The sequence below is a fragment of the Oryctolagus cuniculus genome, chromosome 7, assembly GCF_964237555.1.
Source record: "Oryctolagus cuniculus chromosome 7, mOryCun1.1, whole genome shotgun sequence".
Lineage (NCBI taxonomy): Eukaryota > Metazoa > Chordata > Mammalia > Lagomorpha > Leporidae > Oryctolagus > Oryctolagus cuniculus.
In genome coordinates, this window is record NC_091438.1 from 73,837,113 (window position 1) to 73,852,284 (window position 15,172).

Here is a 15,172-nt window from a genome sequence, read left to right on the forward strand (position 1 = left end):
TTTGGATCTTTGGGGCCATCTGGGGAGTGAACCAGGATTGGAAGACCTTTCTTTCCATCTCTCTGTCTGTAAATCTACCCCTCAAATAAATAAATAAAATCTTTAAAAAAAAAAGTCAGTCATACAAATTTCTTATTTTTTTAAATATGTGGATTACTTATTGCACAATAGCTTTCCAAATAAACTATAAATATTTGCCTTAAAATCTAAAAAATTGCACTTTTAAAGCATTATAAAAATAATGCAGAAATCTCTGTCTCTTTGTTTCCTCTTGAGTGACAAAGATCACTTCCACAGAGACGGTGCCGTGACCTTTTCCAGTGAGAACTGCCTTTCAGCTACTTCACCCTGTGTCTGTTGCTCACTTTTCATCTCGCCTAAAGCATTCTTTCAGAGGGACAGTGTTGCTTTGGAAAAGGGATTGTCTGCCTGATAAGCAATTAATTAGATCTCATTTTTCTTTAAAATCACAGGATCCTGAGGAAACAAGTAAAATGCAGATACAATACATATAAATATACTGAAAGAGAGTGAGAAAGAGATATGAGTTCAGTGCTACTTGACCCTGGGTAGGAAACAGAACAGCAGGTCACTTTCTAATCTTCATTTTATAGTTTCTCCACAAAGCAGTATCAGTGTGGGTGAGGGAATTTGCATCAACTTCGAGGCCTCAAGTCTGAGACTGAAGGGTGTGACTTTAATTCTGCCTCCTTCACTGGCTGAGGAATGAGCATATGAACTAATTCCAACCAATAAGACAAAAGGAAATGTTTCTCAGGGATCTTCAGAGATAATTTTTCTTTCTCTAAGAAGAGGAATTTCTCTTCTTCCAATTTTTTTTTCCCACAGTTCCTGGAAACCATAGAGCCACCACATGGGTGAGGAGCTATATCTATTTGAGTTCATTTGATATTACTTGCAGCCAAAGGTGCACAAACAGATAAGCAAAGAACATCATCCAACATTCTTCACACTCTTGGTCACTGGGCTGCTGTGGTCAAAGGGATTCCGAATGTGAGAGCATATGTAGAATAGAGTCAGACAACGTTAGTCTTGATTCTATTACTTACTAGCTCTGTGACCCTGGGTAAATTATTAAATATCTCCAAGATATATCTCTTGTATATTTCAAATGAAGGTAAATGGGCTTCAGCAAAAATAAGGAATTCTTAATTAAATGAGAAGTGTAGAGGAATGGCAAATTTTGCCTTTTGATACTTTCCCTAGCAACAGTTTATCTTTCTTCACATTTTCAATCAGAAATACCCAGAAACTTCTGTAAGGTAAAAAATGTGTACAACATGCACTAATTTCAATGTATTTCTAATAGGACGAAAGTCTGTGAAGGGCCAAGGTGACTTTGAATGGAGTACTGAAAGCACGATACTCCCTAAATTACACTTTATGAAAAAGTAAAGGATATTTCAGGCAAAATAAATCATGTGGGTACATTTCAATACCTCTCTATAATTAACATTCATGGGGACTTCATTAGGTGATTATGCTATCCCTGTGAAATATCACTTGGTTAAAAATCTCTCTCTGAAACTGTAATATATAACCCGAGTGCTTTGGGCAGATGGAATTATTTTCCTCCAGGACCCCAAGGTACTTGGAAAACATTTATTCACTTCTACTCTGCCTCTTTGCAGGTTTTATTTGTTTGTTTCATGCATTAAAAAAATTCAGAGATTTGAACTATTTGGGAGACTTTATCGTCAAAGTCCTTAACTCCAACATTGAAAAGGGGGAGATACGAGCTCCCTATCATCCATTTCTGCCCAATCTTCCTGTCAATGCTCAGTGTGTTACAGAAAAAGGTGGGTTCAATAAGATACTTGTCTAAGGTATCAGAGTTGGAGTTTTACTATGTGCTAAATTATGTAACCGTACAATTCTTTGGTTGAAGTCATAACCCCTAGTAATCTTGGTAGAAGGGCTTGAAACTAAACAATTCACTTAATATGAAATATTTAAGGTGGTCCTTAGTCCAGTTTAACTCTAGTGTCCTTATGAGGAGGAAAAAATAGGTCAAAGCCGTGTACATGGGGAAGACTGTGTGCAGGTACAGGGAGAAGACAGAGATCCTCAACCCAGGGATAAAGGCCTCAGAAGAAACTCTGACTTCAAGCCCCCAAAACTGTGGAAACACAATTTTGTTGGTTAAGCCACTAAGCCCATAGTACTTTGTATGGGCAGCCCTGACAAACTAACAGAGATCCAACAGGAGTTTGGCACCCAGATCAGAAAGATTCTATTTTATAAATCATGTCTCCTCCTTGGAACTTCACAGTCTGGAGGAATAACAGATCCAAAGTCCACACAATTGCCATTACTGAGGCAGGGAAGCTTAAACATTGGGTCTCTTTTTTAGAGTTCAGCAAGACTTAAATGTCTAATCTAACCAGTTCTAACTTGGGTCAGTTCATACTATAGTGTTCCCAGTACCAACTCAAGCTGCACTTTGTGAGTTGCCCAGAGACTTGAGTTCTAATAGAGGACCTACCACTAACAAAATACATGATGAGGACTATTCAGTTGACCGCTGGGTCTCGGTTTCTTTATCTTTCCAATTAGTGAAATTGTTTTGACCAACAGGAACAGCTTAAAGTCCATTCTGGCTCTTAAATTTGGTTTGCAACATAAGTATAATGATCACTTAAGGGGGAAAAAAATCAGCAAATTATAGTCCAGAATCCAAATCTAGCAACTGTCTCTTTTTGTACAATTTTGTGAGCTAAGGATAGTTTTACATTTTTACATAGCTTTTTAAAAATAAAAATTGAGTCTTTACAGCATTTCATGTACTCTTCTAAATTTTTGCATTTAATAACTCATTTAGTTTTTGTGAAAACCCTTTGAAGTAGGTGGTTGGATTTATTTCATAGATGAGCACAATAAGGAAAGCAGTCTAAAGATCACATACCTCATGAATTTCAGTTCTGCTGGAATTCACCCCAGAGTGTCTGACCCCAGAGCCAGTGTTCTTAACTTGTCTCCCTGGGTTGAAAAGAAGTCAATATTATGAAGGGAGTTACCCAAGTGCCACAAAAAAAAAAAAAAAAAAAAAAAAGCACAGGCAACATGGTCTGGTGAGTTTCCTGGGCAAAGATGGCTGTGTTTCAGAGAACAAGGGAAGGCTCCCAGGGATGGTGGTGGCCACACTCCAACCACAATGGCAGGGAACTCTACCTATGGATCATAATGTCATTCCTCCTAATAGAATACTGCTCTTCTCAGTAGCAGACTTGTACTACAAAAATCATAATCAATTATAATTATATTAGCAGTGTTATATTGATTATTAATTATTACTACTTAAAAATTGGGGGGACCTATTTTTCTCTCTTTTATATAAATACCTGCATAATATCCTGGATTTTGTCTCCTGGCCCACAAAATCTACAATACTCACTATTTGCTCCTTTACTGAAACTGACTCCTGCTCTAGAATAGTAAACCGGTGAAAATAAATTTCGGTGATTGGGGAGATGATTATAACAACTAATGTTAACCTTTCTTTCCTTTATTAGCAACTTATTGTCAGTAAAATTAGATACACTTCAGCTATTATGATGCTAATTTTATTTAAAATTTTAATACAAGTACATTATTTTAAGCTTAAGAAGTGATTATTATTTTAATGACAGAATAAAAACGTCTTTTGAATAAAGACAAAATGGAATAGATGAGTGTGCAGAAAAACATCCTACAGTGACTATTTCCACCAGATATTCATGTTTTGTTCTGTGGCTGTGGGAAATGGAGTGACAACTGATAGCATTCTATAGACAAAAGATAAAGACAATGTAAATCTTAATGCAAGGTGCCACAGACCCAAAGTAGATACACTAGCCCTGTCTCCTATTAAACTTCCCCACCACCCACACTCTTGATTTTCATAAAAACAGTTCCGAGTTATTTGTGTGAAGTTGAGTGTGAGTTAAAGATGAACATGAGCAACCCCTACAATGCTAGTTAGATACTTACGCTTTAAACAAATAACGCACTTCGTCCGGAGAACTGAGACGCCTTAGTCCTGAACTTTTTTTCAGTTTGACCTAGGCCCATCAAAATGTCCAAAATCTGTTCTAAAGAAGTGCTACTGCTTTGCTGTTTCTCTCTGCAAGTGTTGAAAACTGGGTCCAGAATTTTTACAAAATGGTACTATTTTAGTGACTCTACTCTGGTCATAGGTAGTAATGCATGAAACACATAAAAAGACAAATTCTGACCAAGTTAAAAGCCAAAGTCTTCTATCATCTCTTCAAATTCAACATAGGAAAACCCATTTCTATCATCTCACCAACCTAAAAACTATAACTTCTGTTCTCCATACTTTTTTTTTAAAGATTTTATTTACTTATTTGAGAGATAGAATTACAGACAGTGAGAAGGAGAGAGGGAGAGAAAGGTCTTCCTTCCATTGGTTCACTCCCTAAATGGCCGCAATGGCTGGAGCTGCACCGGTCCAAAGCCAGGAGCCAGGTGCCTCCTCCTGGTCTCCCATGCGGGTGCAGGGCCCAAGCATTTGGGCCGTCTTCCACTGCTTTCCCAGGCCATAGCCAAGAGCTGGATTGGAAGTGGAGCAGCTGGGACTAGAACCGCACCCATATGGGATGCCGGCACCACAGGCAGAGGATTAACCCACTGCACTATGTCACTGACCCCTGTCCTCTATACTTCTAAAAATAGTACCAAAAGTCACTCCAGAAGTAAATACTCATAGCCTTTTATTCTTTTCTTTCTGTAGCCTCAACATCTTAATAGTCACTGGTTCTACTCTTAGTATTTTAAGTTCTTATAGTAATCTTCAGAACAGCTTTAAAATGTAATAGATAAAAATAATCTGTCTCAGAGACAATAAACAAATTACATGTATGTATCTACTAAATACTAGAGTCCAGATTAAAATCCAGTGTGTCTGATTCCAAAACCTTGACCTGCAAAATAATTAATGATTTTTTTATCCTACACACAAACTCTCCAATCCTATTCCTTTCCACTCCCAACATGCCCACTAGTCAACTCTGTGCCTATAATTCTTTGCCTTCTTGGGCTCAAACTCTTCCCCGTTCAATCACCCTCCCACTCCCACCTCACTGATCTTTCAATTGTATGAATGGGAGAAAGCTCTTTAAAAAATTCTCTAACTGGCTCACGAGACATGATTTCTCCTTTTGAAACTTTATAGTGTATATTCTCTGAAGACTAATTGTCCTTGCCATGTTTGTCCTCATATGATAATTTTGTAATTTCTTCTCTTAGCAAAGTCAAAGATTTTAGCAGGTAGTAAGTCAGACCTCTTAAATATTGCTGAACATTCAAAAACTTTGTTTTTCTGCTCCCTAACAGAATTTACACGGTTGTTTTCTTCTTTTGTGGTTTTTCCAGTCTCAGTAGTTATTTTTCTCCTTCCTGAAAGTCAAAAAGGCATTAAAGGAAATATAATGGCAGGAGCACCCTATCAGGGAGGAGGTTTTTTATAAATGTGTGTTTGCCTGGCATGAGAAGACAATTCCGCTGCTGCTAGGGAGCCCCGTGCATCATGTTGAATAGCATTCAAATGACTATCTTCGCTAAATCTCCAGTCTCATGGCGTCTTTGTTAAAGTCAGGGCACCAGGGAGTTCAAGGTGAGATTTTACTGACACGGTGTAAAGCAACACTCCATCCCCTCCTGTATTTTCAAAGATCACTTCATATTGTCTCTCCATCTCAAATAGCACTGCCCTTCTGGGCTGCAGCATTGCACTCTGAACTCCAATTCAATTTGTTATCCACCATCCTTCCCAAATCTCACTCAGCACGACAGCTTCCTGAGTAATACCCCCATAATTTGAATCTGTGCTGAAAGTTATTTTCTCTCAGGTGCATATATTATCTTGCATGTCTTTATATTAAACTTCATCTCACTTTTGTTCAACTAGTGCCCTGAATTATCTATATCCCGCTGGGTTTGTAAGATGTCATTTTCTTTATCTCTCCTACCTGGAAGTGTTGTGCTATTTGCAAATGTGGTTAATATTGCATTAACCTTCTTCTCAGGGTGAATGCGATTGGATGGGGATGGTGGACTCGGGTCCATCCCCTGATGGAGTACACAGGACCCCTCTCTGAGCCCTGTTCTATCCCAACGATAACCACTCTTTGTATCCTCTTTGTAAGCCATCCCAATTTATCCACCAACTCTCATTATCCCCAGACAATACTTCTCTAATCTCTCAGTGAGTTGTGTGTGATCAGGGGTCAAGTGCCCTGGGAAAAATAGAAAAGCATCAGGGTTGTTGTAAGCACCAGGGTGGAAAAGGGCAGAGTGGAACACAATGTCCAAACTTTTCTAAACTCTCAAGTGCAGGTCTTATAAAAAAAAGCACACCATTTAGTTAAGACCTGAAGGCCACTGTTCCCTGTGTCTGGATGTTCTAACCTCATTCTTCCACTTTTACAACCCAGACTCTCTACTTTCATCTCGGAGAGCCCATGCCTGGATTAACTTGCAGTTCACTACTCAGGTTTCCTCCCCAAATGTGTTCACTTCTCTGAGTTCACCACTTCATCTTCGGTTTATTTCAAATTGTTTAGTACATGTGTAAGCTGAGTCTTAACCCTGTGTGTCCGGACTCCTCAGACAGTAGCAGCTAATGTGGAATTACGAATTCCTTGATTTATTTATTTATTTGAAAGTCAGAGTTACATAGAGAGAGGGAGAGAGAAAGAGAGAGGAAGAGGGAGAAAGAGAGAGGGAGAGAGAGAGAGAGAGATCGATCCTTGGATGTGAGGGCGATCTGGCTGTGACATCTGTCACCCCATTGATCGCCAGGGTTGATTTGACTGATCTGGCTGGCTAGGCGGGTGTCCCCTTCCTCCCCTACTGCTCCATGTGCGTCCCTTCCGAAGCTGTGTGCTTGGTTGAAGAGGACAACCTTCCCCGCTAGAGGAGGACCAGTCTTCGGTCAAGGGTACATGAGTAGCTGCGCTCCCCTGCTAGAACCTCCAAACAAGCTCTAAAGAGAGAGATCCCCCATTGGCTGGTTCACTCCCCAAATGGCCACAATGGCCAGAACTGGGCCAGACCAAAGCCAGGAGCCAGGAGCTTCTTCCCAGTTTCCCACATGGGTGCAGGGGCCCACGCTCCTAGGTCATTCTCTGCTGCTTTCCCAGGTGCATTAGCAGGAAACTGGATAAGAAATGGAGCAGCCAGGAAAGGAAGCAGTACCTGTATGGGATGCAGGCGCTGTAGGCAGTGGCTTAACTGCTAAGCCACAGCGCTGGGTCCTGCTAGTCTCATTTCTGATCTTAGTGGAAGAAAACAGGTACCATCAAGCTGAATATTCACAACTCTTAACCATCAAGCTTCATGAAAAGTCCCTCAATTTCCATTTCTCCAGATATGGGACCTCTTACAAAAATACTTTTTTTTTCCTTTCTGGCTCCTATTAAAGGTTTTAGATTTTATGTATTACTTGAAAAAGTTCTCTAACCTTTGCTGTCCCATGGTTTTTCAACTGATGGATGTCTGGCAAGGAATGGAGTGGGGTGAATGGCGAAAAGCGAGACAAAGCCGAGGGAAGAGAGGTTGGGGAGACAGGACAAGAAGGCTGCTGGATCTGACTGAACATTTCATTTCATTCTTCCCTGGCAGTTAATTTACAGAATTTCTTTCTTCCCAGGCTGGTGCAGCACACATCAAGTCACCCCCTGGTTGTCTCACACCTTCTTGGTAGGTCTGTTCTCCAATTAATTTTCTATCCCATGCAGATAAAGACCCTCCCCAGGTATGTGATTAATGATGCAGGTGTCACCTCCCTCACTGCTGCCACGCAGTCGCAGCCAGGGGCCTCTCCAAGGAGCCAAACACCCCGAGCTGCGGGCAGGTGTCCTGTGGCAGGTCTGTAAGGCAGGAGGCCTGCGATTCGGATCCGAGAGTCATGCTGTTCGCTGCTCTCGCTTCCAGTGATCTGCAGTCGAGCCTCCCTTTTTCCTGTGCAAAGACAAGTGCTTCCTGGCATCTTCGCACTGCCTTTGCACACCCCACTGCAGGCTAGCCCTGCATTTCTCAGCAGCCTGAGCATTAGTTTCAAATTTAACCCGATGCATCCGAGATAAAGAATTTGATGAGTGTTTAAACCCACGTGTGAACAGAGTAGCACTGAAAGCTTTCATTCTTTATCTGCAGGCAGGGCCGAAAATTCAGACTTGTCCAGGAGTTTAGAGATAATTGAACTCATATTGCAGAAAAGGGCATCTGATTTCTTTGCCAGGCAAACTTCCTTGTTCTTTGAAGTTCACAATTTAGGAAGCTCAACTACTAACAAAAGTGATCTCTTCCTTCCTTCTGTACTGTTACTGCCTTGATAGATAATGCGCTACTCTACAAATACAGAGAAGGTGGTACATAATTTATAAATATTCATATTTTACAGGCACCATCTTTTCTAGTAATTAGATCATAGATCAGAATGAGATTCAGTGAGCATACATGAGTGTCTACTCTTTGCCCTGCAAACAAAAGTGAGCAAGACAAATAGGGAAAAAAGCCACAAATTACAGAGGGCTCCCTCACTGTACTGAGTCTTTTACAAGGATGCTATCATTAATCCTTTATTAACCATATGAAAAAGGAATTTGTTTTCCTCTTTTATACGAAGAAGCCTCTAACCGTCCCAAGGAAAGTTATCGAAGGCTCAGAAGAATCATGTCTAAGCTGAGTCTTAGAGACTTTGCAAGGGTTTCAACCTTTTCTACAAATTCTGATGTGCAATACATTTTATTTTTAAATAATTTCAATTCCATTTCTACGTTATATGCCCATTCCGTCAGCGAGTGGAGTCTTCACTTATCAGTTTGGGGTAGCATTCACATTCTGGGGTGTTTGTAGTGCCTATGTGTTGTGTGTGTGTGTGTGTGGCAGCACCGGGGAGCCCGTCATCCCACCTTCTCCTCAGGTGCTCCGTGCAAGGTGATGCCCAGATCATCTCTTGCACAGAGAAAGGCCAATTCATACTTGGCAATCCTCTGGGTGACTTCATTCTTGTTCTGCAGCTGCTGCCGCACATTGGGGAACTATGGTGTTAAAACCCTACAGTATTTTCATGAGAAAATTCTGAGAAGCCACAGGCCCGCCGCCCTGCCCTGAATTCAGGGCCCCCACATGGAACTTTAGGGCCAAAATACTTAGATGGACCCCACAACCATTCCCTCCTCTGGCTGCTCTTCCTGGGGGGATACAGCTCTTGAGTTACCCACAGTCTGTAGGAGATCTGCTTCTCCTGGCCCCAATCTTCCCCACTTTCTCTGGGAACCCCTCCTGGCCCCAGAGTTTATTCCTTCCTCATCTTCCAACTCCTCCTTCCCTAAAAGAGTAGAGAACTCGGCCGGTGCCGCAGCTCACTAGGCTAATCCTCCGCCTTGCGCCGCCGGCACCCATGGTTCTAGTCCCGGTCGGGGCGCCGGATTCTGTCCCGGTTGCCCCTCTTCCAGGCCAGCTCTCTGCTGTGGCCCGGGAGTGCAGTGGAGGATGGCCCAAGTACTTGGGCCCTGCACCCCATGGGAGACCAGGAGAAGTACCTGGCTCCTGCCTTCGGATCAGTGCGTTGCGCTGGCCGCAGCACGCTGGCCGCGGCAGCCATTGGAGGGTGAACCAACGGCAAAGGAAGACCTTTCTCTCTGTCTCTCTCTCTCACTGTCCACTCTGTCTGTAAAAAAATAAATAAATAAAAATAAAAAATAAAAAGAGTAGAGAACTCATCTCTGCTGCTTTCATCCATGATAAAGGACAAACTGTTTTCATGCCTTATTATTTTCTCAAATCCATTGCCTCTCTTTCCCTGATGACCAAAGCTTTGAACAACCAAAACTCAAGGATGGACTTCTTCCTGCTCAGCTCTCTGCTTTTTCTGAGCCAAATGAACAGAACAATCAACGTCATAAAGGACACAAGGAAGGAATGTCATGGAGTAAAATGAGGGAGAGGACAGAGGCTACACTGGCTGTTGTTGAAAGAGCAAGAATTACTCAAGTAAACAAGTTAAGGAAGAGATTTCTGCTTGATGGAACATAATGTGTAAAAATCAAAAAATGTGTGATTTGCAGAGAACAGTAGTTGCAAAGTTTCTAACTCAAGGTGGGGATATGTTAGAGGGTTTTAAGTGGGAAGGCTGTTACAGACAGAATGTGTTGTTCCAAAATGCATATATATATATGAATATATATATAACATATATATATGCCCCAACTCCTGCGGTGATGGTATTAGGAGATGGTGTCTTTGAGAAGGACTTAGGTTTAGGTGAGGTCATCATGTGAGGCCCTCACGTGGGGATCAGTGTCCTGCTTCGAAGAGAAGTAGGCACCACAGCGTCCTCTCTGTCAGGTGAGGGTACAGCAGAAGGCAGAGCTCCGCAAGCCCTGAGGAGGGCTCTCACCAGAGAGATTCTGGTGATTCTGATCTCAGACTTCCAGCCTCCAGAACAGTGAAAACTAAGTGTCTGTTGTTCAAACCCCTCAGACTATGGCATTTTTTTTTTTTAGCAGCCCAAGCTGTTCGAGGAAGAGAATGAATTTGTGCTTTGAGAAGCTGAAGAGCAGACCCCTCGCCTTTGACCTAGCAACCACAACGGTGGAAAGTGTTCAGTAACTACATTAAAGAAAGCTGAATTGCACTGGATAAAACATTGCTGTGAAATAATCCCAGGATTCACTTTCATTTCATTCCTTAAAAGTAACACAAATCTGCCAGCCTGAGTAACATGGAACACTCCAGAACCAAAGCTTTGGTAACTGCTCCCTTCAATTCTGTGTTGTGTCTTTTTCCATCAGTATCAGTGGTATTTTTTATACCTTTTTATTTTAAATTGTGGTTATTATTCTCAATTTGACTTTTCACATTAAAGAAATTGAAGTGTAGCAAATACCTAATCAGAAGTATGGCTTGTTTTAAGCTGAATTTAAATGCTTGAGCACTTACACCAGTCAAAGGGAGATTCCCCCTCCAGTATTGGGTCTAATTTTTAATTGAAAATTAAAACCATGAGCCCCTAACTAATTTTACAAGAATTGTAAAATTGTAATCTACTCCCAGATTCTAGCATCAGGCTGACTGGTTTTAGGACGTATACCTAAATTAAACCTACTGACTACAAGTACCTTTTACTCCAGAGTACAATACGAAATGCATTCTCTTAAATTTCTACTATAATGTGAATGACTGATGACCTTTTAATGAGTATATATTCTTATAGAGGGAAGAAAAAGAGAGCCAAGATACTGGATATATAAAGTAGGGAATGTTTATCAATAAATGATTTCTGGTTTTTGTCTGGTTTAATCTGTGAAACACTTAACTAAAACATGCTCAGTTATTAGAAGCACAAAGGTCATTACAAACTGTGTTTTTCTCCAATATACTAAGTAATTTGTGTTGCAGCTTTAAGCCATTGGCTGCCTCACCATTATCTAGTCTTGGTCTCGGTACTGGAGTCCTGATAAATTGTGCAATCATTAGGAGATGTATTAACTTATGAACTTTAATGAATACCAAGATGTAGCAACAAATGAATGTTTCATAAACATTAGATGAGAATCAAAATACATCACTGTAATAATATGAATTTCACTCAGAATTGAATATGTTCTCCTGAGTGAGAAAAAAAAAGGTGGATGCAGAACTAAGCTACCAAGAATTGCATGTAGATTGTGCCCCATCTAATCCTGGCCACACCCTATACTCTGGTATAACCATGAAAGTGTAGTGTAGGGGCTGGGGCTGTGGTGTAGTGGGTAAAGCTGCCAACTGCAGTGCCAGCATTCCATATGGGCGCCAATTTGAGTCTGGCTGCCTCACTTCCAATCCAGCTCTCTGCTATGGCCTGGGAAAGCAGTAGAATATGCCAAGTCTTTGGGCCCCTGCACTCCCATGGGACACCCGGAAGAGGCTCCTGGCTCCTGGCTTTGGATCGGCACAGCTCTGGCTGTTGTGGCCAACTGGGGAGTGAACCAGCAGATGCAAGACCTCTCTCTCTCTCTCTCTCTCTGCCTCTCCTTCTCTCTCTGTGTAACTCTGAATCTTAAAAAAAAAAAAGAAAGAAAGAAAGAAAGAAAGAAAGAAAAGAAAAGAAAAGAAAATGTAGTGTACACAAAATATCATTTGTGATATGAGCCACAGCCAGAGAAATTACATCACTTACCTGATGTTAGCAAAATAAAAACTATTTATACTCAGAGTGCATGTTTTTTTCTCAAGGCGGCTAGGCGGAATCAAGGTCAAACAGAGACCCTCAGGGGCCCATGGCCACTACTTGACCTAGTTAATAAATATGGAAGAAAGTAAAAGGTTACATCAGAGTTGAAACTTGAAAGACTGCTTGAGTTTTCCCCTGGCTTTGATGAATCGCATAGATATTTTCCTTAATCAAGTCCCAGAGCCTGAGAAAAGCAACCTAAAGCAAACAGTATCTGAAGACAAGGCTAACAGATTAATGGAAAGGTTGAAGACTTAAGAGAGAGTATAGCATGAGATAAAGTGAGTAAATAACTAAAATGTAACCACTGGGTTCTTGCTAATAGCCTCCTGGGCTGTGTGATGGCTTTCAGTTGATTGGGCACTAGGACACTGCAAATACATGAGAATTTAATTACACGTAAAGTAAGGGCTAAAAGGCTGTGTTCTGAGAATTTTTAATGTTCTTGCAGTATCTTTGGAATTGTGGTTCTAAAACCACATGTGGTGTTCCCAAATAAATTGGATACATGATGCTGAATGTGTTTTTTGTGATGTGTTGGGGTAGCGGTCACATCAAGAAGGAAGTGGGGCGAGTTTGGCATGATTTTCTCTTAATTAACCAGGTTGATTCATGTTGACTGTGCTTCCTTTTCTAAGTATTTATCTTTTCTAAAAAGCAAATAAAGTCTAGAACATTGCCCTGCATTGTCATTAAGCTCATTTGCTTGTAGTTGAAAAAACATAAGCGTCTTTTTTGTCTTTTTTTTTAACAGGACGACTGCTTTCGGTCTCAGGGCACTTCTCATTTCCTCAAAAATCACTAAGTAGTAGTTAACGCTTGCACCTGTGAGCTATGAGCGTACTCTGGGATGAAGTTCATCAAAACCAGTAAACTTGAACCCTGTGTCTCAAAACCCTGTGCCTTAATTCCCTCTTCCAAATGAGTAATCTAGTATTCTGGCTAAAGATGATTTTTTTTTGAGAGGAAAATAAAATATGAGTTTAATTCTTTGCTGTGTGTCTCTTGTAGATAAACCCAAAGCATTGGTTTCTTTCATGATTTTCTTTACCCTAGTAAGATAAAACTGTCAATGGGAAAGTTGATATCATAATATTCTCTTTGAATACATGTTTCTTCTTCTAGCCCATAAGCAATCTCAAGGATGAGACTGTAGCTTACTATTTCTCTTTCTTTCTCTGACTCATGGTATTAGCAGTGTTTGATGCAGAAAACTCAATAAATGTTGAATTTTCTATTGTATACAATTGAGTGTGTGAAGAGAGATTGGATTCAGGTTCTGACTCTGACCCTGACCTTGTCTGGGAGGACTGAAAGGAACAGCGACGTCTTGGGCTCCAGAGGATTTCTGACTCAGAGCATTAATAGGATGAAGGATCTTATTTTCCCAGAGTTGTCTGTTCACAGCATGTAAGTGTGTACCTTCTGTATTTTGATTCACATATGAATCAAGCAGGCTTAGAATGAGGGCAGGGAAGGGCCTCCTAATCCCTAGAACTCTGTGTTAGGGGCAGCAGAAATCCCTTTTGGCAATTTTCATCCTTCTTGTAGCAGCCAACTGGAGCACTGGTTTCTTCTAACAGTGCCCAAAGTTTGTCATGAAGCTTAGCCAAAACTTCAATATAAGGCTATCTATTGTTCTCTAAGAATGCTTTCAGTTCTGTGCCTCCACAAAGAACTGTGTCTATTGCTTTGAGTCTGCTGACAGGCCTGTGAAACACTCCCACAACTTGAACAACATCATCCCTTGGATGACCTGAAGTATTTAAAGTCAATCTCTCCAAAACCAAACCTCCCAGACAACCCCAGTCAGTTCTTCATTTCCATCTCAGTGATTAGCACCTCCATCCACCAAGATGCTCACACGAGAAATCCGACAGCTGTCCCTAATTTCCCCATTTTTCTCATTACCAACCCCACTTCCTCTCCAAGCCAGTGAATCACCAGGTCCTCTCTGTTCCTTCTACTTAATTGCCATAATCTAATATTCTCCTAAGTAAAATTTATCTAAGATTACCCTTCATCCTTCACAGCTCAGATTTTAGTATCTCTTTCTCTAATTAGGCTATCTAAACCCTACAGTCTAATCGGAGTTCCCTATACATAAGCTTCATATGTATCTGTCAGGGCACTGATCTCACTAAGTTGAATACTGATTTCCTCATGTCTCTTTCATGATCTCTCATGAATTCCTTTAGGGCAGGCATCATGGCTTTGTAGTTCCCAACACCGATGAGAATATTTTTCAGACTGAGTGAATGACGTGGGTATTGTTTTGAGAGCCTTCAGTATAAATTCCTGGTTGTAACTCAAATCTTATCTGTTAGAAAAATTCTATTTCCTTTAATGGCGAGAGCCTGTGGCCTCAAGAGATGTTTGAAGGCCAGGTTGTAAGCCAATATGCAACAATGCAACAAGTGAACTGGGCGGGGAGGGGGAGGGTGCCACTTGTCTCCCAACTTGTCTCCCCCAACTCTCAGCGGCAATAACAAACCTTCAAAGAAGGGACTCTGGCAAAACGTAGGAAACTAAAGAGGACAAAGTCCAGCACTGGGGAAAAGCCTGGCCAAGAAAGGGGACCCACATCTAGCAATGTTCACAAAAATTGCCTTAAAGAGAAAAGAAAGCAGCCCATGGCTTCCTTGCCAAGGAGGCCAGGAGAGTGCAGGAAAGCAAAGATGCTGGTGGTAACCCCCTACCTCACCCCCCCAAAAAAAAAAAGACTGGGCGAACAATTCTGGATAGAAGACAACACACTCAGACTGCCTTTGTACTTAGTGAAGGTGATGAAATCTGGCAAAGAAATAACTTGCTGGGTGAATGAAAAAGGATCAAAGTTGTATGTGCAGTACACACACAAACACACAGACACAAACTCATCTGGCATATTGTATCTGCAGGTGCCAGAGCTGAGTAAGGACACAACCCTGG